Here is a 22,915-nt window from a genome sequence, read left to right on the forward strand (position 1 = left end):
AATCAATCAATCAATCAATCAATCAATCAGTGGCTGGCTCAGGTGCAGCTCTTTAACTTACCTAAAAGGGAGGGCGGAGAGAAGACAAGGAAGGTGAATGAGGTGTTCCAATGTGAAATGCCGGAAACACAGAAACACAGACGACACACAACAAGAGGTGGCAATCTATTCATTAATTGCATTTAATCAATGAGCTCATTATCACTCATGCATTGTCCAACAGGTGTTGAAATAATGGGATTAAAAGGGGAGATCCCTTCAGAAAGACAGAAACAATAGCAAAGACAAAAAACACTTTTGGAATCTGCTTTTAGTCAACACATAAGGAAAGGGTGCACCGGTCCTGGAAATACTGCAATACCAGGTCAATGCGTGGAGTGGACAGAGCAAGCTCTATTTCCATCTCCCTGTTCTAAAAATCCATTTAATATATGGTCCCCAGATAGGGGACGTATCAGATATTAAACTGATAAGAACAGATACTACACTTGATCTTAGCCAAAAGGCCGAGAAGCGATAACCCGAACGGGCCGCGCGTTGCCCGAGCCTGCCCGATACTGCTGTTCAGCCCTTGCAGCGATTCAGCCTACTTCTAGGCAATTCCATGGGGCCCTGCAGGCTCACACACTCACAGCTACACGGGAGGTGAATAAAGGCCGGAGAGGAAGCCAGACAGGATTTGCTTCTTTTGCTTGCACCACAATGCAGTGCTGAAAGAGGAGGAATCTACATAAAAACGCCTTCCTGGCAACGCCCAAATGCCCTGCTGCCATGCAGATAAACACTGGCAGCGGCAGCAAGTGCATGCCCACAGCCACCCCTTGTTCCTTCACACCTTGTATCAGCTGTAATCCAGTCCAGTCCAGTGCTGCCTGCTGAGCAGCACTGACCAACACTGCCTGGGCCCAGGCTTTTATCTCTGAGGCCCCATTATGATGTCAGAAAGCTGGCTCTGGAATCCTGAGGGCTCCACTATGACACGTGCAAAGTTCCGTCTGAACTTTATATAAGACGGTGAGGCTCAGTCAGTCACTCAGTGTTGCCTGAGAGGGCAACACTGCAACAGCCGGCCGCCAGGCTGTCTTTTTTTTGCACAGCTAGTTGCCTCCAGGAGGCCACAAGAGGGAGACAAGGGACTGCAAAATGGAAAATAGGCATCCACCAACTTTACAGACAACTTCTCCTTGCTCCTACAACCTCCATCCTTGCACAGTTTGTTATTCTTCTAGGTAACATAGTAACAAATCCAAATTGCTGCTCTCTTTGTAGGCAAGCAAGGCTTTGTTGCAACTGCAATTCTTACTTCTTCTTGAAATGTAGGGACGACAGTACATTCCATCACATCCATCTAGTGTACACAGGTAGGTCCATTGTGGCGGGCAGGCGAGCGGGCGGGCTGCTTTATTGGCTGTTTGCTGTTCCCCTACTCCACTCCACTATTTGACTGTTGTGCTGCATCAATCAATCAATCAATCAATCAATCAATCAATCAATCAATCAATCAATCAGTGGCTGGCTCAGGTGCAGCTCTTTAACTTACCTAAAAGGGAGGGCGGAGAGAAGACAAGGAAGGTGAATGAGGTGTTCCAATGTGAAATGCCGGAAACACAGAAACACAGACGACACACAACAAGAGGTGGCAATCTATTCATTAATTGCATTTAATCAATGAGCTCATTATCACTCATGCATTGTCCAACAGGTGTTGAAATAATGGGATTAAAAGGGGAGATCCCTTCAGAAAGACAGAAACAATAGCAAAGACAAAAAACACTTTTGGAATCTGCTTTTAGTCAACACATAAGGAAAGGGTGCACCGGTCCTGGAAATACTGCAATACCAGGTCAATGCGTGGAGTGGACAGAGCAAGCTCTATTTCCATCTCCCTGTTCTAAAAATCCATTTAATATATGGTCCCCAGATAGGGGACGTATCAGATATTAAACTGATAAGAACAGATACTACACTTGATCTTAGCCAAAAGGCCGAGAAGCGATAACCCGAACGGGCCGCGCGTTGCCCGAGCCTGCCCGATACTGCTGTTCAGCCCTTGCAGCGATTCAGCCTACTTCTAGGCAATTCCATGGGGCCCTGCAGGCTCACACACTCACAGCTACACGGGAGGTGAATAAAGGCCGGAGAGGAAGCCAGACAGGATTTGCTTCTTTTGCTTGCACCACAATGCAGTGCTGAAAGAGGAGGAATCTACATAAAAACGCCTTCCTGGCAACGCCCAAATGCCCTGCTGCCATGCAGATAAACACTGGCAGCGGCAGCAAGTGCATGCCCACAGCCACCCCTTGTTCCTTCACACCTTGTATCAGCTGTAATCCAGTCCAGTCCAGTGCTGCCTGCTGAGCAGCACTGACCAACACTGCCTGGGCCCAGGCTTTTATCTCTGAGGCCCCATTATGATGTCAGAAAGCTGGCTCTGGAATCCTGAGGGCTCCACTATGACACGTGCAAAGTTCCGTCTGAACTTTATATAAGACGGTGAGGCTCAGTCAGTCACTCAGTGTTGCCTGAGAGGGCAACACTGCAACAGCCGGCCGCCAGGCTGTCTTTTTTTTGCACAGCTAGTTGCCTCCAGGAGGCCACAAGAGGGAGACAAGGGACTGCAAAATGGAAAATAGGCATCCACCAACTTTACAGACAACTTCTCCTTGCTCCTACAACCTCCATCCTTGCACAGTTTGTTATTCTTCTAGGTAACATAGTAACAAATCCAAATTGCTGCTCTCTTTGTAGGCAAGCAAGGCTTTGTTGCAACTGCAATTCTTACTTCTTCTTGAAATGTAGGGACGACAGTACATTCCATCACATCCATCTAGTGTACACAGGTAGGTCCATTGTGGCGGGCAGGCGAGCGGGCGGGCTGCTTTATTGGCTGTTTGCTGTTCCCCTACTCCACTCCACTATTTGACTGTTGTGCTGCAATCAATCAATCAATCAATCAATCAATCAATCAATCAATCAATCAATCAGTGGCTGGCTCAGGTGCAGCTCTTTAACTTACCTAAAAGGGAGGGCGGAGAGAAGACAAGGAAGGTGAATGAGGTGTTCCAATGTGAAATGCCGGAAACACAGAAACACAGACGACACACAACAAGAGGTGGCAATCTATTCATTAATTGCATTTAATCAATGAGCTCATTATCACTCATGCATTGTCCAACAGGTGTTGAAATAATGGGATTAAAAGGGGAGATCCCTTCAGAAAGACAGAAACAATAGCAAAGACAAAAAACACTTTTGGAATCTGCTTTTAGTCAACACATAAGGAAAGGGTGCACCGGTCCTGGAAATACTGCAATACCAGGTCAATGCGTGGAGTGGACAGAGCAAGCTCTATTTCCATCTCCCTGTTCTAAAAATCCATTTAATATATGGTCCCCAGATAGGGGACGTATCAGATATTAAACTGATAAGAACAGATACTACACTTGATCTTAGCCAAAAGGCCGAGAAGCGATAACCCGAACGGGCCGCGCGTTGCCCGAGCCTGCCCGATACTGCTGTTCAGCCCTTGCAGCGATTCAGCCTACTTCTAGGCAATTCCATGGGGCCCTGCAGGCTCACACACTCACAGCTACACGGGAGGTGAATAAAGGCCGGAGAGGAAGCCAGACAGGATTTGCTTCTTTTGCTTGCACCACAATGCAGTGCTGAAAGAGGAGGAATCTACATAAAAACGCCTTCCTGGCAACGCCCAAATGCCCTGCTGCCATGCAGATAAACACTGGCAGCGGCAGCAAGTGCATGCCCACAGCCACCCCTTGTTCCTTCACACCTTGTATCAGCTGTAATCCAGTCCAGTCCAGTGCTGCCTGCTGAGCAGCACTGACCAACACTGCCTGGGCCCAGGCTTTTATCTCTGAGGCCCCATTATGATGTCAGAAAGCTGGCTCTGGAATCCTGAGGGCTCCACTATGACACGTGCAAAGTTCCGTCTGAACTTTATATAAGACGGTGAGGCTCAGTCAGTCACTCAGTGTTGCCTGAGAGGGCAACACTGCAACAGCCGGCCGCCAGGCTGTCTTTTTTTTGCACAGCTAGTTGCCTCCAGGAGGCCACAAGAGGGAGACAAGGGACTGCAAAATGGAAAATAGGCATCCACCAACTTTACAGACAACTTCTCCTTGCTCCTACAACCTCCATCCTTGCACAGTTTGTTATTCTTCTAGGTAACATAGTAACAAATCCAAATTGCTGCTCTCTTTGTAGGCAAGCAAGGCTTTGTTGCAACTGCAATTCTTACTTCTTCTTGAAATGTAGGGACGACAGTACATTCCATCACATCCATCTAGTGTACACAGGTAGGTCCATTGTGGCGGGCAGGCGAGCGGGCGGGCTGCTTTATTGGCTGTTTGCTGTTCCCCTACTCCACTCCACTATTTGACTGTTGTGCTGCATCAATCAATCAATCAATCAATCAATCAATCAATCAATCAATCAGTGGCTGGCTCAGGTGCAGCTCTTTAACTTACCTAAAAGGGAGGGCGGAGAGAAGACAAGGAAGGTGAATGAGGTGTTCCAATGTGAAATGCCGGAAACACAGAAACACAGACGACACACAACAAGAGGTGGCAATCTATTCATTAATTGCATTTAATCAATGAGCTCATTATCACTCATGCATTGTCCAACAGGTGTTGAAATAATGGGATTAAAAGGGGAGATCCCTTCAGAAAGACAGAAACAATAGCAAAGACAAAAAACACTTTTGGAATCTGCTTTTAGTCAACACATAAGGAAAGGGTGCACCGGTCCTGGAAATACTGCAATACCAGGTCAATGCGTGGAGTGGACAGAGCAAGCTCTATTTCCATCTCCCTGTTCTAAAAATCCATTTAATATATGGTCCCCAGATAGGGGACGTATCAGATATTAAACTGATAAGAACAGATACTACACTTGATCTTAGCCAAAAGGCCGAGAAGCGATAACCCGAACGGGCCGCGCGTTGCCCGAGCCTGCCCGATACTGCTGTTCAGCCCTTGCAGCGATTCAGCCTACTTCTAGGCAATTCCATGGGGCCCTGCAGGCTCACACACTCACAGCTACACGGGAGGTGAATAAAGGCCGGAGAGGAAGCCAGACAGGATTTGCTTCTTTTGCTTGCACCACAATGCAGTGCTGAAAGAGGAGGAATCTACATAAAAACGCCTTCCTGGCAACGCCCAAATGCCCTGCTGCCATGCAGATAAACACTGGCAGCGGCAGCAAGTGCATGCCCACAGCCACCCCTTGTTCCTTCACACCTTGTATCAGCTGTAATCCAGTCCAGTCCAGTGCTGCCTGCTGAGCAGCACTGACCAACACTGCCTGGGCCCAGGCTTTTATCTCTGAGGCCCCATTATGATGTCAGAAAGCTGGCTCTGGAATCCTGAGGGCTCCACTATGACACGTGCAAAGTTCCGTCTGAACTTTATATAAGACGGTGAGGCTCAGTCAGTCACTCAGTGTTGCCTGAGAGGGCAACACTGCAACAGCCGGCCGCCAGGCTGTCTTTTTTTTGCACAGCTAGTTGCCTCCAGGAGGCCACAAGAGGGAGACAAGGGACTGCAAAATGGAAAATAGGCATCCACCAACTTTACAGACAACTTCTCCTTGCTCCTACAACCTCCATCCTTGCACAGTTTGTTATTCTTCTAGGTAACATAGTAACAAATCCAAATTGCTGCTCTCTTTGTAGGCAAGCAAGGCTTTGTTGCAACTGCAATTCTTACTTCTTCTTGAAATGTAGGGACGACAGTACATTCCATCACATCCATCTAGTGTACACAGGTAGGTCCATTGTGGCGGGCAGGCGAGCGGGCGGGCTGCTTTATTGGCTGTTTGCTGTTCCCCTACTCCACTCCACTATTTGACTGTTGTGCTGCATCAATCAATCAATCAATCAATCAATCAATCAATCAATCAGTGGCTGGCTCAGGTGCAGCTCTTTAACTTACCTAAAAGGGAGGGCGGAGAGAAGACAAGGAAGGTGAATGAGGTGTTCCAATGTGAAATGCCGGAAACACAGAAACACAGACGACACACAACAAGAGGTGGCAATCTATTCATTAATTGCATTTAATCAATGAGCTCATTATCACTCATGCATTGTCCAACAGGTGTTGAAATAATGGGATTAAAAGGGGAGATCCCTTCAGAAAGACAGAAACAATAGCAAAGACAAAAAACACTTTTGGAATCTGCTTTTAGTCAACACATAAGGAAAGGGTGCACCGGTCCTGGAAATACTGCAATACCAGGTCAATGCGTGGAGTGGACAGAGCAAGCTCTATTTCCATCTCCCTGTTCTAAAAATCCATTTAATATATGGTCCCCAGATAGGGGACGTATCAGATATTAAACTGATAAGAACAGATACTACACTTGATCTTAGCCAAAAGGCCGAGAAGCGATAACCCGAACGGGCCGCGCGTTGCCCGAGCCTGCCCGATACTGCTGTTCAGCCCTTGCAGCGATTCAGCCTACTTCTAGGCAATTCCATGGGGCCCTGCAGGCTCACACACTCACAGCTACACGGGAGGTGAATAAAGGCCGGAGAGGAAGCCAGACAGGATTTGCTTCTTTTGCTTGCACCACAATGCAGTGCTGAAAGAGGAGGAATCTACATAAAAACGCCTTCCTGGCAACGCCCAAATGCCCTGCTGCCATGCAGATAAACACTGGCAGCGGCAGCAAGTGCATGCCCACAGCCACCCCTTGTTCCTTCACACCTTGTATCAGCTGTAATCCAGTCCAGTCCAGTGCTGCCTGCTGAGCAGCACTGACCAACACTGCCTGGGCCCAGGCTTTTATCTCTGAGGCCCCATTATGATGTCAGAAAGCTGGCTCTGGAATCCTGAGGGCTCCACTATGACACGTGCAAAGTTCCGTCTGAACTTTATATAAGACGGTGAGGCTCAGTCAGTCACTCAGTGTTGCCTGAGAGGGCAACACTGCAACAGCCGGCCGCCAGGCTGTCTTTTTTTTGCACAGCTAGTTGCCTCCAGGAGGCCACAAGAGGGAGACAAGGGACTGCAAAATGGAAAATAGGCATCCACCAACTTTACAGACAACTTCTCCTTGCTCCTACAACCTCCATCCTTGCACAGTTTGTTATTCTTCTAGGTAACATAGTAACAAATCCAAATTGCTGCTCTCTTTGTAGGCAAGCAAGGCTTTGTTGCAACTGCAATTCTTACTTCTTCTTGAAATGTAGGGACGACAGTACATTCCATCACATCCATCTAGTGTACACAGGTAGGTCCATTGTGGCGGGCAGGCGAGCGGGCGGGCTGCTTTATTGGCTGTTTGCTGTTCCCCTACTCCACTCCACTATTTGACTGTTGTGCTGCATCAATCAATCAATCAATCAATCAATCAATCAATCAATCAATCAATCAATCAATCAATCAGTGGCTGGCTCAGGTGCAGCTCTTTAACTTACCTAAAAGGGAGGGCGGAGAGAAGACAAGGAAGGTGAATGAGGTGTTCCAATGTGAAATGCCGGAAACACAGAAACACAGACGACACACAACAAGAGGTGGCAATCTATTCATTAATTGCATTTAATCAATGAGCTCATTATCACTCATGCATTGTCCAACAGGTGTTGAAATAATGGGATTAAAAGGGGAGATCCCTTCAGAAAGACAGAAACAATAGCAAAGACAAAAAACACTTTTGGAATCTGCTTTTAGTCAACACATAAGGAAAGGGTGCACCGGTCCTGGAAATACTGCAATACCAGGTCAATGCGTGGAGTGGACAGAGCAAGCTCTATTTCCATCTCCCTGTTCTAAAAATCCATTTAATATATGGTCCCCAGATAGGGGACGTATCAGATATTAAACTGATAAGAACAGATACTACACTTGATCTTAGCCAAAAGGCCGAGAAGCGATAACCCGAACGGGCCGCGCGTTGCCCGAGCCTGCCCGATACTGCTGTTCAGCCCTTGCAGCGATTCAGCCTACTTCTAGGCAATTCCATGGGGCCCTGCAGGCTCACACACTCACAGCTACACGGGAGGTGAATAAAGGCCGGAGAGGAAGCCAGACAGGATTTGCTTCTTTTGCTTGCACCACAATGCAGTGCTGAAAGAGGAGGAATCTACATAAAAACGCCTTCCTGGCAACGCCCAAATGCCCTGCTGCCATGCAGATAAACACTGGCAGCGGCAGCAAGTGCATGCCCACAGCCACCCCTTGTTCCTTCACACCTTGTATCAGCTGTAATCCAGTCCAGTCCAGTGCTGCCTGCTGAGCAGCACTGACCAACACTGCCTGGGCCCAGGCTTTTATCTCTGAGGCCCCATTATGATGTCAGAAAGCTGGCTCTGGAATCCTGAGGGCTCCACTATGACACGTGCAAAGTTCCGTCTGAACTTTATATAAGACGGTGAGGCTCAGTCAGTCACTCAGTGTTGCCTGAGAGGGCAACACTGCAACAGCCGGCCGCCAGGCTGTCTTTTTTTTGCACAGCTAGTTGCCTCCAGGAGGCCACAAGAGGGAGACAAGGGACTGCAAAATGGAAAATAGGCATCCACCAACTTTACAGACAACTTCTCCTTGCTCCTACAACCTCCATCCTTGCACAGTTTGTTATTCTTCTAGGTAACATAGTAACAAATCCAAATTGCTGCTCTCTTTGTAGGCAAGCAAGGCTTTGTTGCAACTGCAATTCTTACTTCTTCTTGAAATGTAGGGACGACAGTACATTCCATCACATCCATCTAGTGTACACAGGTAGGTCCATTGTGGCGGGCAGGCGAGCGGGCGGGCTGCTTTATTGGCTGTTTGCTGTTCCCCTACTCCACTCCACTATTTGACTGTTGTGCTGCAATCAATCAATCAATCAATCAATCAATCAATCAATCAATCAATCAATCAATCAATCAATCAGTGGCTGGCTCAGGTGCAGCTCTTTAACTTACCTAAAAGGGAGGGCGGAGAGAAGACAAGGAAGGTGAATGAGGTGTTCCAATGTGAAATGCCGGAAACACAGAAACACAGACGACACACAACAAGAGGTGGCAATCTATTCATTAATTGCATTTAATCAATGAGCTCATTATCACTCATGCATTGTCCAACAGGTGTTGAAATAATGGGATTAAAAGGGGAGATCCCTTCAGAAAGACAGAAACAATAGCAAAGACAAAAAACACTTTTGGAATCTGCTTTTAGTCAACACATAAGGAAAGGGTGCACCGGTCCTGGAAATACTGCAATACCAGGTCAATGCGTGGAGTGGACAGAGCAAGCTCTATTTCCATCTCCCTGTTCTAAAAATCCATTTAATATATGGTCCCCAGATAGGGGACGTATCAGATATTAAACTGATAAGAACAGATACTACACTTGATCTTAGCCAAAAGGCCGAGAAGCGATAACCCGAACGGGCCGCGCGTTGCCCGAGCCTGCCCGATACTGCTGTTCAGCCCTTGCAGCGATTCAGCCTACTTCTAGGCAATTCCATGGGGCCCTGCAGGCTCACACACTCACAGCTACACGGGAGGTGAATAAAGGCCGGAGAGGAAGCCAGACAGGATTTGCTTCTTTTGCTTGCACCACAATGCAGTGCTGAAAGAGGAGGAATCTACATAAAAACGCCTTCCTGGCAACGCCCAAATGCCCTGCTGCCATGCAGATAAACACTGGCAGCGGCAGCAAGTGTATGCCCACAGCCACCCCTTGTTCCTTCACACCTTGTATCAGCTGTAATCCAGTCCAGTCCAGTGCTGCCTGCTGAGCAGCACTGACCAACACTGCCTGGGCCCAGGCTTTTATCTCTGAGGCCCCATTATGATGTCAGAAAGCTGGCTCTGGAATCCTGAGGGCTCCACTATGACACGTGCAAAGTTCCGTCTGAACTTTATATAAGACGGTGAGGCTCAGTCAGTCACTCAGTGTTGCCTGAGAGGGCAACACTGCAACAGCCGGCCGCCAGGCTGTCTTTTTTTTGCACAGCTAGTTGCCTCCAGGAGGCCACAAGAGGGAGACAAGGGACTGCAAAATGGAAAATAGGCATCCACCAACTTTACAGACAACTTCTCCTTGCTCCTACAACCTCCATCCTTGCACAGTTTGTTATTCTTCTAGGTAACATAGTAACAAATCCAAATTGCTGCTCTCTTTGTAGGCAAGCAAGGCTTTGTTGCAACTGCAATTCTTACTTCTTCTTGAAATGTAGGGACGACAGTACATTCCATCACATCCATCTAGTGTACACAGGTAGGTCCATTGTGGCGGGCAGGCGAGCGGGCGGGCTGCTTTATTGGCTGTTTGCTGTTCCCCTACTCCACTCCACTATTTGACTGTTGTGCTGCATCAATCAATCAATCAATCAATCAATCAATCAATCAATCAATCAATCAATCAGTGGCTGGCTCAGGTGCAGCTCTTTAACTTACCTAAAAGGGAGGGCGGAGAGAAGACAAGGAAGGTGAATGAGGTGTTCCAATGTGAAATGCCGGAAACACAGAAACACAGACGACACACAACAAGAGGTGGCAATCTATTCATTAATTGCATTTAATCAATGAGCTCATTATCACTCATGCATTGTCCAACAGGTGTTGAAATAATGGGATTAAAAGGGGAGATCCCTTCAGAAAGACAGAAACAATAGCAAAGACAAAAAACACTTTTGGAATCTGCTTTTAGTCAACACATAAGGAAAGGGTGCACCGGTCCTGGAAATACTGCAATACCAGGTCAATGCGTGGAGTGGACAGAGCAAGCTCTATTTCCATCTCCCTGTTCTAAAAATCCATTTAATATATGGTCCCCAGATAGGGGACGTATCAGATATTAAACTGATAAGAACAGATACTACACTTGATCTTAGCCAAAAGGCCGAGAAGCGATAACCCGAACGGGCCGCGCGTTGCCCGAGCCTGCCCGATACTGCTGTTCAGCCCTTGCAGCGATTCAGCCTACTTCTAGGCAATTCCATGGGGCCCTGCAGGCTCACACACTCACAGCTACACGGGAGGTGAATAAAGGCCGGAGAGGAAGCCAGACAGGATTTGCTTCTTTTGCTTGCACCACAATGCAGTGCTGAAAGAGGAGGAATCTACATAAAAACGCCTTCCTGGCAACGCCCAAATGCCCTGCTGCCATGCAGATAAACACTGGCAGCGGCAGCAAGTGCATGCCCACAGCCACCCCTTGTTCCTTCACACCTTGTATCAGCTGTAATCCAGTCCAGTCCAGTGCTGCCTGCTGAGCAGCACTGACCAACACTGCCTGGGCCCAGGCTTTTATCTCTGAGGCCCCATTATGATGTCAGAAAGCTGGCTCTGGAATCCTGAGGGCTCCACTATGACACGTGCAAAGTTCCGTCTGAACTTTATATAAGACGGTGAGGCTCAGTCAGTCACTCAGTGTTGCCTGAGAGGGCAACACTGCAACAGCCGGCCGCCAGGCTGTCTTTTTTTTGCACAGCTAGTTGCCTCCAGGAGGCCACAAGAGGGAGACAAGGGACTGCAAAATGGAAAATAGGCATCCACCAACTTTACAGACAACTTCTCCTTGCTCCTACAACCTCCATCCTTGCACAGTTTGTTATTCTTCTAGGTAACATAGTAACAAATCCAAATTGCTGCTCTCTTTGTAGGCAAGCAAGGCTTTGTTGCAACTGCAATTCTTACTTCTTCTTGAAATGTAGGGACGACAGTACATTCCATCACATCCATCTAGTGTACACAGGTAGGTCCATTGTGGCGGGCAGGCGAGCGGGCGGGCTGCTTTATTGGCTGTTTGCTGTTCCCCTACTCCACTCCACTATTTGACTGTTGTGCTGCATCAATCAATCAATCAATCAATCAATCAATCAGTGGCTGGCTCAGGTGCAGCTCTTTAACTTACCTAAAAGGGAGGGCGGAGAGAAGACAAGGAAGGTGAATGAGGTGTTCCAATGTGAAATGCCGGAAACACAGAAACACAGACGACACACAACAAGAGGTGGCAATCTATTCATTAATTGCATTTAATCAATGAGCTCATTATCACTCATGCATTGTCCAACAGGTGTTGAAATAATGGGATTAAAAGGGGAGATCCCTTCAGAAAGACAGAAACAATAGCAAAGACAAAAAACACTTTTGGAATCTGCTTTTAGTCAACACATAAGGAAAGGGTGCACCGGTCCTGGAAATACTGCAATACCAGGTCAATGCGTGGAGTGGACAGAGCAAGCTCTATTTCCATCTCCCTGTTCTAAAAATCCATTTAATATATGGTCCCCAGATAGGGGACGTATCAGATATTAAACTGATAAGAACAGATACTACACTTGATCTTAGCCAAAAGGCCGAGAAGCGATAACCCGAACGGGCCGCGCGTTGCCCGAGCCTGCCCGATACTGCTGTTCAGCCCTTGCAGCGATTCAGCCTACTTCTAGGCAATTCCATGGGGCCCTGCAGGCTCACACACTCACAGCTACACGGGAGGTGAATAAAGGCCGGAGAGGAAGCCAGACAGGATTTGCTTCTTTTGCTTGCACCACAATGCAGTGCTGAAAGAGGAGGAATCTACATAAAAACGCCTTCCTGGCAACGCCCAAATGCCCTGCTGCCATGCAGATAAACACTGGCAGCGGCAGCAAGTGCATGCCCACAGCCACCCCTTGTTCCTTCACACCTTGTTTCAGCTGTAATCCAGTCCAGTCCAGTGCTGCCTGCTGAGCAGCACTGACCAACACTGCCTGGGCCCAGGCTTTTATCTCTGAGGCCCCATTATGATGTCAGAAAGCTGGCTCTGGAATCCTGAGGGCTCCACTATGACACGTGCAAAGTTCCGTCTGAACTTTATATAAGACGGTGAGGCTCAGTCAGTCACTCAGTGTTGCCTGAGAGGGCAACACTGCAACAGCCGGCCGCCAGGCTGTCTTTTTTTTGCACAGCTAGTTGCCTCCAGGAGGCCACAAGAGGGAGACAAGGGACTGCAAAATGGAAAATAGGCATCCACCAACTTTACAGACAACTTCTCCTTGCTCCTACAACCTCCATCCTTGCACAGTTTGTTATTCTTCTAGGTAACATAGTAACAAATCCAAATTGCTGCTCTCTTTGTAGGCAAGCAAGGCTTTGTTGCAACTGCAATTCTTACTTCTTCTTGAAATGTAGGGACGACAGTACATTCCATCACATCCATCTAGTGTACACAGGTAGGTCCATTGTGGCGGGCAGGCGAGCGGGCGGGCTGCTTTATTGGCTGTTTGCTGTTCCCCTACTCCACTCCACTATTTGACTGTTGTGCTGCATCAATCAATCAATCAATCAATCAATCAATCAATCAATCAATCAATCAATCAATCAATCATCAATCAGTGGCTGGCTCAGGTGCAGCTCTTTAACTTACCTAAAAGGGAGGGCGGAGAGAAGACAAGGAAGGTGAATGAGGTGTTCCAATGTGAAATGCCGGAAACACAGAAACACAGACGACACACAACAAGAGGTGGCAATCTATTCATTAATTGCATTTAATCAATGAGCTCATTATCACTCATGCATTGTCCAACAGGTGTTGAAATAATGGGATTAAAAGGGGAGATCCCTTCAGAAAGACAGAAACAATAGCAAAGACAAAAAACACTTTTGGAATCTGCTTTTAGTCAACACATAAGGAAAGGGTGCACCGGTCCTGGAAATACTGCAATACCAGGTCAATGCGTGGAGTGGACAGAGCAAGCTCTATTTCCATCTCCCTGTTCTAAAAATCCATTTAATATATGGTCCCCAGATAGGGGACGTATCAGATATTAAACTGATAAGAACAGATACTACACTTGATCTTAGCCAAAAGGCCGAGAAGCGATAACCCGAACGGGCCGCGCGTTGCCCGAGCCTGCCCGATACTGCTGTTCAGCCCTTGCAGCGATTCAGCCTACTTCTAGGCAATTCCATGGGGCCCTGCAGGCTCACACACTCACAGCTACACGGGAGGTGAATAAAGGCCGGAGAGGAAGCCAGACAGGATTTGCTTCTTTTGCTTGCACCACAATGCAGTGCTGAAAGAGGAGGAATCTACATAAAAACGCCTTCCTGGCAACGCCCAAATGCCCTGCTGCCATGCAGATAAACACTGGCAGCGGCAGCAAGTGCATGCCCACAGCCACCCCTTGTTCCTTCACACCTTGTATCAGCTGTAATCCAGTCCAGTCCAGTGCTGCCTGCTGAGCAGCACTGACCAACACTGCCTGGGCCCAGGCTTTTATCTCTGAGGCCCCATTATGATGTCAGAAAGCTGGCTCTGGAATCCTGAGGGCTCCACTATGACACGTGCAAAGTTCCGTCTGAACTTTATATAAGACGGTGAGGCTCAGTCAGTCACTCAGTGTTGCCTGAGAGGGCAACACTGCAACAGCCGGCCGCCAGGCTGTCTTTTTTTTGCACAGCTAGTTGCCTCCAGGAGGCCACAAGAGGGAGACAAGGGACTGCAAAATGGAAAATAGGCATCCACCAACTTTACAGACAACTTCTCCTTGCTCCTACAACCTCCATCCTTGCACAGTTTGTTATTCTTCTAGGTAACATAGTAACAAATCCAAATTGCTGCTCTCTTTGTAGGCAAGCAAGGCTTTGTTGCAACTGCAATTCTTACTTCTTCTTGAAATGTAGGGACGACAGTACATTCCATCACATCCATCTAGTGTACACAGGTAGGTCCATTGTGGCGGGCAGGCGAGCGGGCGGGCTGCTTTATTGGCTGTTTGCTGTTCCCCTACTCCACTCCACTATTTGACTGTTGTGCTGCATCAATCAATCAATCAATCAATCAATCAATCAATCAATCAATCAATCAGTGGCTGGCTCAGGTGCAGCTCTTTAACTTACCTAAAAGGGAGGGCGGAGAGAAGACAAGGAAGGTGAATGAGGTGTTCCAATGTGAAATGCCGGAAACACAGAAACACAGACGACACACAACAAGAGGTGGCAATCTATTCATTAATTGCATTTAATCAATGAGCTCATTATCACTCATGCATTGTCCAACAGGTGTTGAAATAATGGGATTAAAAGGGGAGATCCCTTCAGAAAGACAGAAACAATAGCAAAGACAAAAAACACTTTTGGAATCTGCTTTTAGTCAACACATAAGGAAAGGGTGCACCGGTCCTGGAAATACTGCAATACCAGGTCAATGCGTGGAGTGGACAGAGCAAGCTCTATTTCCATCTCCCTGTTCTAAAAATCCATTTAATATATGGTCCCCAGATAGGGGACGTATCAGATATTAAACTGATAAGAACAGATACTACACTTGATCTTAGCCAAAAGGCCGAGAAGCGATAACCCGAACGGGCCGCGCGTTGCCCGAGCCTGCCCGATACTGCTGTTCAGCCCTTGCAGCGATTCAGCCTACTTCTAGGCAATTCCATGGGGCCCTGCAGGCTCACACACTCACAGCTACACGGGAGGTGAATAAAGGCCGGAGAGGAAGCCAGACAGGATTTGCTTCTTTTGCTTGCACCACAATGCAGTGCTGAAAGAGGAGGAATCTACATAAAAACGCCTTCCTGGCAACGCCCAAATGCCCTGCTGCCATGCAGATAAACACTGGCAGCGGCAGCAAGTGCATGCCCACAGCCACCCCTTGTTCCTTCACACCTTGTATCAGCTGTAATCCAGTCCAGTCCAGTGCTGCCTGCTGAGCAGCACTGACCAACACTGCCTGGGCCCAGGCTTTTATCTCTGAGGCCCCATTATGATGTCAGAAAGCTGGCTCTGGAATCCTGAGGGCTCCACTATGACACGTGCAAAGTTCCATCTGAACTTTATATAAGACGGTGAGGCTCAGTCAGTCACTCAGTGTTGCCTGAGAGGGCAACACTGCAACAGCCGGCCGCCAGGCTGTCTTTTTTTTGCACAGCTAGTTGCCTCCAGGAGGCCACAAGAGGGAGACAAGGGACTGCAAAATGGAAAATAGGCATCCACCAACTTTACAGACAACTTCTCCTTGCTCCTACAACCTCCATCCTTGCACAGTTTGTTATTCTTCTAGGTAACATAGTAACAAATCCAAATTGCTGCTCTCTTTGTAGGCAAGCAAGGCTTTGTTGCAACTGCAATTCTTACTTCTTCTTGAAATGTAGGGACGACAGTACATTCCATCACATCCATCTAGTGTACACAGGTAGGTCCATTGTGGCGGGCAGGCGAGCGGGCGGGCTGCTTTATTGGCTGTTTGCTGTTCCCCTACTCCACTCCACTATTTGACTGTTGTGCTGCATCAATCAATCAATCAATCAATCAATCAATCAATCAGTGGCTGGCTCAGGTGCAGCTCTTTAACTTACCTAAAAGGGAGGGCGGAGAGAAGACAAGGAAGGTGAATGAGGTGTTCCAATGTGAAATGCCGGAAACACAGAAACACAGACGACACACAACAAGAGGTGGCAATCTATTCATTAATTGCATTTAATCAATGAGCTCATTATCACTCATGCATTGTCCAACAGGTGTTGAAATAATGGGATTAAAAGGGGAGATCCCTTCAGAAAGACAGAAACAATAGCAAAGACAAAAAACACTTTTGGAATCTGCTTTTAGTCAACACATAAGGAAAGGGTGCACCGGTCCTGGAAATACTGCAATACCAGGTCAATGCGTGGAGTGGACAGAGCAAGCTCTATTTCCATCTCCCTGTTCTAAAAATCCATTTAATATATGGTCCCCAGATAGGGGACGTATCAGATATTAAACTGATAAGAACAGATACTACACTTGATCTTAGCCAAAAGGCCGAGAAGCGATAACCCGAACGGGCCGCGCGTTGCCCGAGCCTGCCCGATACTGCTGTTCAGCCCTTGCAGCGATTCAGCCTACTTCTAGGCAATTCCATGGGGCCCTGCAGGCTCACACACTCACAGCTACACGGGAGGTGAATAAAGGCCGGAGAGGAAGCCAGACAGGATTTGCTTCTTTTGCTTGCACCACAATGCAGTGCTGAAAGAGGAGGAATCTACATAAAAACGCCTTCCTGGCAACGCCCAAATGCCCTGCTGCCATGCAGATAAACACTGGCAGCGGCAGCAAGTGCATGCCCACAGCCACCCCTTGTTCCTTCACACCTTGTATCAGCTGTAATCCAGTCCAGTCCAGTGCTGCCTGCTGAGCAGCACTGACCAACACTGCCTGGGCCCAGGCTTTTATCTCTGAGGCCCCATTATGATGTCAGAAAGCTGGCTCTGGAATCCTGAGGGCTCCACTATGACACGTGCAAAGTTCCGTCTGAACTTTATATAAGACGGTGAGGCTCAGTCAGTCACTCAGTGTTGCCTGAGAGGGCAACACTGCAACAGCCGGCCGCCAGGCTGTCTTTTTTTTGCACAGCTAGTTGCCTCCAGGAGGCCACAAGAGGGAGACAAGGGACTGCAAAATGGAAAATAGGCATCCACCAACTTTACAGACAACTTCTCCTTGCTCCTACAACCTCCATCCTTGCACAGTTTGTTATTCTTCTAGGTAACATAGTAACAAATCCAAATTGCTGCTCTCTTTGTAGGCAAGCAAGGCTTTGTTGCAACTGCAATTCTTACTTCTTCTTGAAATGTAGGGACGACAGTACATTCCATCACATCCATCTAGTGTACACAGGTAGGTCCATTGTGGCGGGCAGGCGAGCGGGCGGGCTGCTTTATTGGCTGTTTGCTGTTCCCCTACTCCACTCCACTATTTGACTGTTGTGCTGCATCAATCAATCAATCAATCAATCAATCAATCAATCAATCAATCAATCAGTGGCTGGCTCAGGTGCAGCTCTTTAACTTACCTAAAAGGGAGGGCGGAGAGAAGACAAGGAAGGTGAATGAGGTGTTCCAATGTGAAATGCCGGAAACACAGAAACACAGACGACACACAACAAGAGGTGGCAATCTATTCATTAATTGCATTTAATCAATGAGCTCATTATCACTCATGCATTGTCCAACAGGTGTTGAAATAATGGGATTAAAAGGGGAGATCCCTTCAGAAAGACAGAAACAATAGCAAAGACAAAAAACACTTTTGGAATCTGCTTTTAGTCAACACATAAGGAAAGGGTGCACCGGTCCTGGAAATACTGCAATACCAGGTCAATGCGTGGAGTGGACAGAGCAAGCTCTATTTCCATCTCCCTGTTCTAAAAATCCATTCAATATATGGTCCCCAGATAGGGGACGTATCAGATATTAAACTGATAAGAACAGATACTACACTTGATCTTAGCCAAAAGGCCGAGAAGCGATAACCCGAACGGGCCGCGCGTTGCCCGAGCCTGCCCGACACTGCTGTTCAGCCCTTGCAGCGATTCAGCCTACTTCTAGGCAATTCCATGGGGCCCTGCAGGCTCACACACTCACAGCTACACGGGAGGTGAATAAAGGCCGGAGAGGAAGCCAGACAGGATTTGCTTCTTTTGCTTGCACCACAATGCAGTGCTGAAAGAGGAGGAATCTACATAAAAACGCCTTCCTGGCAACGCCCAAATGCCCTGCTGCCATGCAGATAAACACTGGCAGCGGCAGCAAGTGCATGCCCACAGCCACCCCTTGTTCCTTCACACCTTGTATCAGCTGTAATCCAGTCCAGTCCAGTGCTGCCTGCTGAGCAGCACTGACCAACACTGCCTGGGCCCAGGCTTTTATCTCTGAGGCCCCATTATGATGTCAGAAAGCTGGCTCTGGAATCCTGAGGGCTCCACTATGACACGTGCAAAGTTCCGTCTGAACTTTATATAAGACGGTGAGGCTCAGTCAGTCACTCAGTGTTGCCTGAGAGGGCAACACTGCAACAGCCGGCCGCCAGGCTGTCTTTTTTTTGCACAGCTAGTTGCCTCCAGGAGGCCACAAGAGGGAGACAAGGGACTGCAAAATGGAAAATAGGCATCCACCAACTTTACAGACAACTTCTCCTTGCTCCTACAACCTCCATCCTTGCACAGTTTGTTATTCTTCTAGGTAACATAGTAACAAATCCAAATTGCTGCTCTCTTTGTAGGCAAGCAAGGCTTTGTTGCAACTGCAATTCTTACTTCTTCTTGAAATGTAGGGACGACAGTACATTCCATCACATCCATCTAGTGTACACAGGTAGGTCCATTGTGGCGGGCAGGCGAGCGGGCGGGCTGCTTTATTGGCTGTTTGCTGTTCCCCTACTCCACTCCACTATTTGACTGTTGTGCTGCATCAATCAATCAATCAATCAATCAATCAATCAATCAATCAATCAATCAGTGGCTGGCTCAGGTGCAGCTCTTTAACTTACCTAAAAGGGAGGGCGGAGAGAAGACAAGGAAGGTGAATGAGGTGTTCCAATGTGAAATGCCGGAAACACAGAAACACAGACGACACACAACAAGAGGTGGCAATCTATTCATTAATTGCATTTAATCAATGAGCTCATTATCACTCATGCATTGTCCAACAGGTGTTGAAATAATGGGATTAAAAGGGGAGATCCCTTCAGAAAGACAGAAACAATAGCAAAGACAAAAAACACTTTTGGAATCTGCTTTTAGTCAACACATAAGGAAAGGGTGCACCGGTCCTGGAAATACTGCAATACCAGGTCAATGCGTGGAGTGGACAGAGCAAGCTCTATTTCCATCTCCCTGTTCTAAAAATCCTTTTAATATATGGTCCCCAGATAGGGGACGTATCAGATATTAAACTGATAAGAACAGATACTACACTTGATCTTAGCCAAAAGGCCGAGAAGCGATAACCCGAACGGGCCGCGCGTTGCCCGAGCCTGCCCGATACTGCTGTTCAGCCCTTGCAGCGATTCAGCCTACTTCTAGGCAATTCCATGGGGCCCTGCAGGCTCACACACTCACAGCTACACGGGAGGTGAATAAAGGCCGGAGAGGAAGCCAGACAGGATTTGCTTCTTTTGCTTGCACCACAATGCAGTGCTGAAAGAGGAGGAATCTACATAAAAACGCCTTCCTGGCAACGCCCAAATGCCCTGCTGCCATGCAGATAAACACTGGCAGCGGCAGCAAGTGCATGCCCACAGCCACCCCTTGTTCCTTCACACCTTGTATCAGCTGTAATCCAGTCCAGTCCAGTGCTGCCTGCTGAGCAGCACTGACCAACACTGCCTGGGCCCAGGCTTTTATCTCTGAGGCCCCATTATGATGTCAGAAAGCTGGCTCTGGAATCCTGAGGGCTCCACTATGACACGTGCAAAGTTCCATCTGAACTTTATATAAGACGGTGAGGCTCAGTCAGTCACTCAGTGTTGCCTGAGAGGGCAACACTGCAACAGCCGGCCGCCAGGCTGTCTTTTTTTTGCACAGCTAGTTGCCTCCAGGAGGCCACAAGAGGGAGACAAGGGACTGCAAAATGGAAAATAGGCATCCACCAACTTTACAGACAACTTCTCCTTGCTCCTACAACCTCCATCCTTGCACAGTTTGTTATTCTTCTAGGTAACATAGTAACAAATCCAAATTGCTGCTCTCTTTGTAGGCAAGCAAGGCTTTGTTGCAACTGCAATTCTTACTTCTTCTTGAAATGTAGGGACGACAGTACATTCCATCACATCCATCTAGTGTACACAGGTAGGTCCATTGTGGCGGGCAGGCGAGCGGGCGGGCTGCTTTATTGGCTGTTTGCTGTTCCCCTACTCCACTCCACTATTTGACTGTTGTGCTGCATCAATCAATCAATCAATCAATCAATCAATCAATCAATCAGTGGCTGGCTCAGGTGCAGCTCTTTAACTTACCTAAAAGGGAGGGCGGAGAGAAGACAAGGAAGGTGAATGAGGTGTTCCAATGTGAAATGCCGGAAACACAGAAACACAGACGACACACAACAAGAGGTGGCAATCTATTCATTAATTGCATTTAATCAATGAGCTCATTATCACTCATGCATTGTCCAACAGGTGTTGAAATAATGGGATTAAAAGGGGAGATCCCTTCAGAAAGACAGAAACAATAGCAAAGACAAAAAACACTTTTGGAATCTGCTTTTAGTCAACACATAAGGAAAGGGTGCACCGGTCCTGGAAATACTGCAATACCAGGTCAATGCGTGGAGTGGACAGAGCAAGCTCTATTTCCATCTCCCTGTTCTAAAAATCCATTTAATATATGGTCCCCAGATAGGGGACGTATCAGATATTAAACTGATAAGAACAGATACTACACTTGATCTTAGCCAAAAGGCCGAGAAGCGATAACCCGAACGGGCCGCGCGTTGCCCGAGCCTGCCCGATACTGCTGTTCAGCCCTTGCAGCGATTCAGCCTACTTCTAGGCAATTCCATGGGGCCCTGCAGGCTCACACACTCACAGCTACACGGGAGGTGAATAAAGGCCGGAGAGGAAGCCAGACAGGATTTGCTTCTTTTGCTTGCACCACAATGCAGTGCTGAAAGAGGAGGAATCTACATAAAAACGCCTTCCTGGCAACGCCCAAATGCCCTGCTGCCATGCAGATAAACACTGGCAGCGGCAGCAAGTGCATGCCCACAGCCACCCCTTGTTCCTTCACACCTTGTATCAGCTGTAATCCAGTCCAGTCCAGTGCTGCCTGCTGAGCAGCACTGACCAACACTGCCTGGGCCCAGGCTTTTATCTCTGAGGCCCCATTATGATGTCAGAAAGCTGGCTCTGGAATCCTGAGGGCTCCACTATGACACGTGCAAAGTTCCGTCTGAACTTTATATAAGACGGTGAGGCTCAGTCAGTCACTCAGTGTTGCCTGAGAGGGCAACACTGCAACAGCCGGCCGCCAGGCTGTCTTTTTTTTGCACAGCTAGTTGCCTCCAGGAGGCCACAAGAGGGAGACAAGGGACTGCAAAATGGAAAATAGGCATCCACCAACTTTACAGACAACTTCTCCTTGCTCCTACAACCTCCATCCTTGCACAGTTTGTTATTCTTCTAGGTAACATAGTAACAAATCCAAATTGCTGCTCTCTTTGTAGGCAAGCAAGGCTTTGTTGCAACTGCAATTCTTACTTCTTCTTGAAATGTAGGGACGACAGTACATTCCATCACATCCATCTAGTGTACACAGGTAGGTCCATTGTGGCGGGCAGGCGAGCGGGCGGGCTGCTTTATTGGCTGTTTGCTGTTCCCCTACTCCACTATTTGACTGTTGTGCTGCATCAATCAATCAATCAATCAATCAATCAATCAATCAATCAGTGGCTGGCTCAGGTGCAGCTCTTTAACTTACCTAAAAGGGAGGGCGGAGAGAAGACAAGGAAGGTGAATGAGGTGTTCCAATGTGAAATGCCGGAAACACAGAAACACAGACGACACACAACAAGAGGTGGCAATCTATTCATTAATTGCATTTAATCAATGAGCTCATTATCACTCATGCATTGTCCAACAGGTGTTGAAATAATGGGATTAAAAGGGGAGATCCCTTCAGAAAGACAGAAACAATAGCAAAGACAAAAAACACTTTTGGAATCTGCTTTTAGTCAACACATAAGGAAAGGGTGCACCGGTCCTGGAAATACTGCAATACCAGGTCAATGCGTGGAGTGGACAGAGCAAGCTCTATTTCCATCTCCCTGTTCTAAAAATCCATTCAATATATGGTCCCCAGATAGGGGACGTATCAGATATTAAACTGATAAGAACAGATACTACACTTGATCTTAGCCAAAAGGCCGAGAAGCGATAACCCGAACGGGCCGCGCGTTGCCCGAGCCTGCCCGACACTGCTGTTCAGCCCTTGCAGCGATTCAGCCTACTTCTAGGCAATTCCATGGGGCCCTGCAGGCTCACACACTCACAGCTACACGGGAGGTGAATAAAGGCCGGAGAGGAAGCCAGACAGGATTTGCTTCTTTTGCTTGCACCACAATGCAGTGCTGAAAGAGGAGGAATCTACATAAAAACGCCTTCCTGGCAACGCCCAAATGCCCTGCTGCCATGCAGATAAACACTGGCAGCGGCAGC

General features: G+C 47.8%; 16 non-coding genes across 16 annotated transcripts; all 16 read right to left on the minus strand.

Moving 5' to 3' along the window:
• Window positions 1-327: 327 nt before the first annotated feature.
• Window positions 328-518, minus strand: LOC142695573 (U2 spliceosomal RNA). Its single transcript, XR_012863672.1, has one exon. It is a non-coding gene; the product is annotated as a U2 spliceosomal RNA (small nuclear RNA).
• Window positions 519-1,806: 1,288 nt separating this feature from the next.
• LOC142695695 (U2 spliceosomal RNA) lies at window positions 1,807-1,997 on the minus strand. Its single transcript, XR_012863761.1, has one exon. It is a non-coding gene; the product is annotated as a U2 spliceosomal RNA (small nuclear RNA).
• Window positions 1,998-3,282: 1,285 nt separating this feature from the next.
• LOC142695752 (U2 spliceosomal RNA) lies at window positions 3,283-3,473 on the minus strand. Its single transcript, XR_012863782.1, has one exon. It is a non-coding gene; the product is annotated as a U2 spliceosomal RNA (small nuclear RNA).
• A 1,280-nt stretch (window positions 3,474-4,753) lies between these two features.
• On the minus strand, window positions 4,754-4,944 carry LOC142695764 (U2 spliceosomal RNA). The gene has a single exon (XR_012863793.1). It is a non-coding gene; the product is annotated as a U2 spliceosomal RNA (small nuclear RNA).
• Window positions 4,945-6,220: 1,276 nt separating this feature from the next.
• On the minus strand, window positions 6,221-6,411 carry LOC142695776 (U2 spliceosomal RNA). The gene has a single exon (XR_012863804.1). It is a non-coding gene; the product is annotated as a U2 spliceosomal RNA (small nuclear RNA).
• A 1,296-nt stretch (window positions 6,412-7,707) lies between these two features.
• On the minus strand, window positions 7,708-7,898 carry LOC142695580 (U2 spliceosomal RNA). The gene has a single exon (XR_012863678.1). It is a non-coding gene; the product is annotated as a U2 spliceosomal RNA (small nuclear RNA).
• Window positions 7,899-9,195: 1,297 nt separating this feature from the next.
• LOC142695592 (U2 spliceosomal RNA) lies at window positions 9,196-9,386 on the minus strand. Its single transcript, XR_012863689.1, has one exon. It is a non-coding gene; the product is annotated as a U2 spliceosomal RNA (small nuclear RNA).
• Window positions 9,387-10,674: 1,288 nt separating this feature from the next.
• LOC142695604 (U2 spliceosomal RNA) lies at window positions 10,675-10,865 on the minus strand. Its single transcript, XR_012863700.1, has one exon. It is a non-coding gene; the product is annotated as a U2 spliceosomal RNA (small nuclear RNA).
• Window positions 10,866-12,133: 1,268 nt separating this feature from the next.
• LOC142695616 (U2 spliceosomal RNA) lies at window positions 12,134-12,324 on the minus strand. The gene has a single exon (XR_012863711.1). It is a non-coding gene; the product is annotated as a U2 spliceosomal RNA (small nuclear RNA).
• Window positions 12,325-13,627: 1,303 nt separating this feature from the next.
• Window positions 13,628-13,818, minus strand: LOC142695628 (U2 spliceosomal RNA). Its single transcript, XR_012863722.1, has one exon. It is a non-coding gene; the product is annotated as a U2 spliceosomal RNA (small nuclear RNA).
• A 1,284-nt stretch (window positions 13,819-15,102) lies between these two features.
• Window positions 15,103-15,293, minus strand: LOC142695640 (U2 spliceosomal RNA). Its single transcript, XR_012863728.1, has one exon. It is a non-coding gene; the product is annotated as a U2 spliceosomal RNA (small nuclear RNA).
• Window positions 15,294-16,565: 1,272 nt separating this feature from the next.
• LOC142695652 (U2 spliceosomal RNA) lies at window positions 16,566-16,756 on the minus strand. Its single transcript, XR_012863739.1, has one exon. It is a non-coding gene; the product is annotated as a U2 spliceosomal RNA (small nuclear RNA).
• A 1,284-nt stretch (window positions 16,757-18,040) lies between these two features.
• On the minus strand, window positions 18,041-18,231 carry LOC142695621 (U2 spliceosomal RNA). Its single transcript, XR_012863716.1, has one exon. It is a non-coding gene; the product is annotated as a U2 spliceosomal RNA (small nuclear RNA).
• A 1,284-nt stretch (window positions 18,232-19,515) lies between these two features.
• On the minus strand, window positions 19,516-19,706 carry LOC142695617 (U2 spliceosomal RNA). The gene has a single exon (XR_012863712.1). It is a non-coding gene; the product is annotated as a U2 spliceosomal RNA (small nuclear RNA).
• Window positions 19,707-20,982: 1,276 nt separating this feature from the next.
• LOC142695664 (U2 spliceosomal RNA) lies at window positions 20,983-21,173 on the minus strand. Its single transcript, XR_012863747.1, has one exon. It is a non-coding gene; the product is annotated as a U2 spliceosomal RNA (small nuclear RNA).
• Window positions 21,174-22,444: 1,271 nt separating this feature from the next.
• LOC142695622 (U2 spliceosomal RNA) lies at window positions 22,445-22,635 on the minus strand. The gene has a single exon (XR_012863717.1). It is a non-coding gene; the product is annotated as a U2 spliceosomal RNA (small nuclear RNA).
• Window positions 22,636-22,915: the final 280 nt, after the last annotated feature.

Source organism: Rhinoderma darwinii (genome assembly GCF_050947455.1).
Source record: "Rhinoderma darwinii isolate aRhiDar2 chromosome 5 unlocalized genomic scaffold, aRhiDar2.hap1 SUPER_5_unloc_48, whole genome shotgun sequence".
Taxonomy (NCBI): domain Eukaryota; kingdom Metazoa; phylum Chordata; class Amphibia; order Anura; family Rhinodermatidae; genus Rhinoderma; species Rhinoderma darwinii.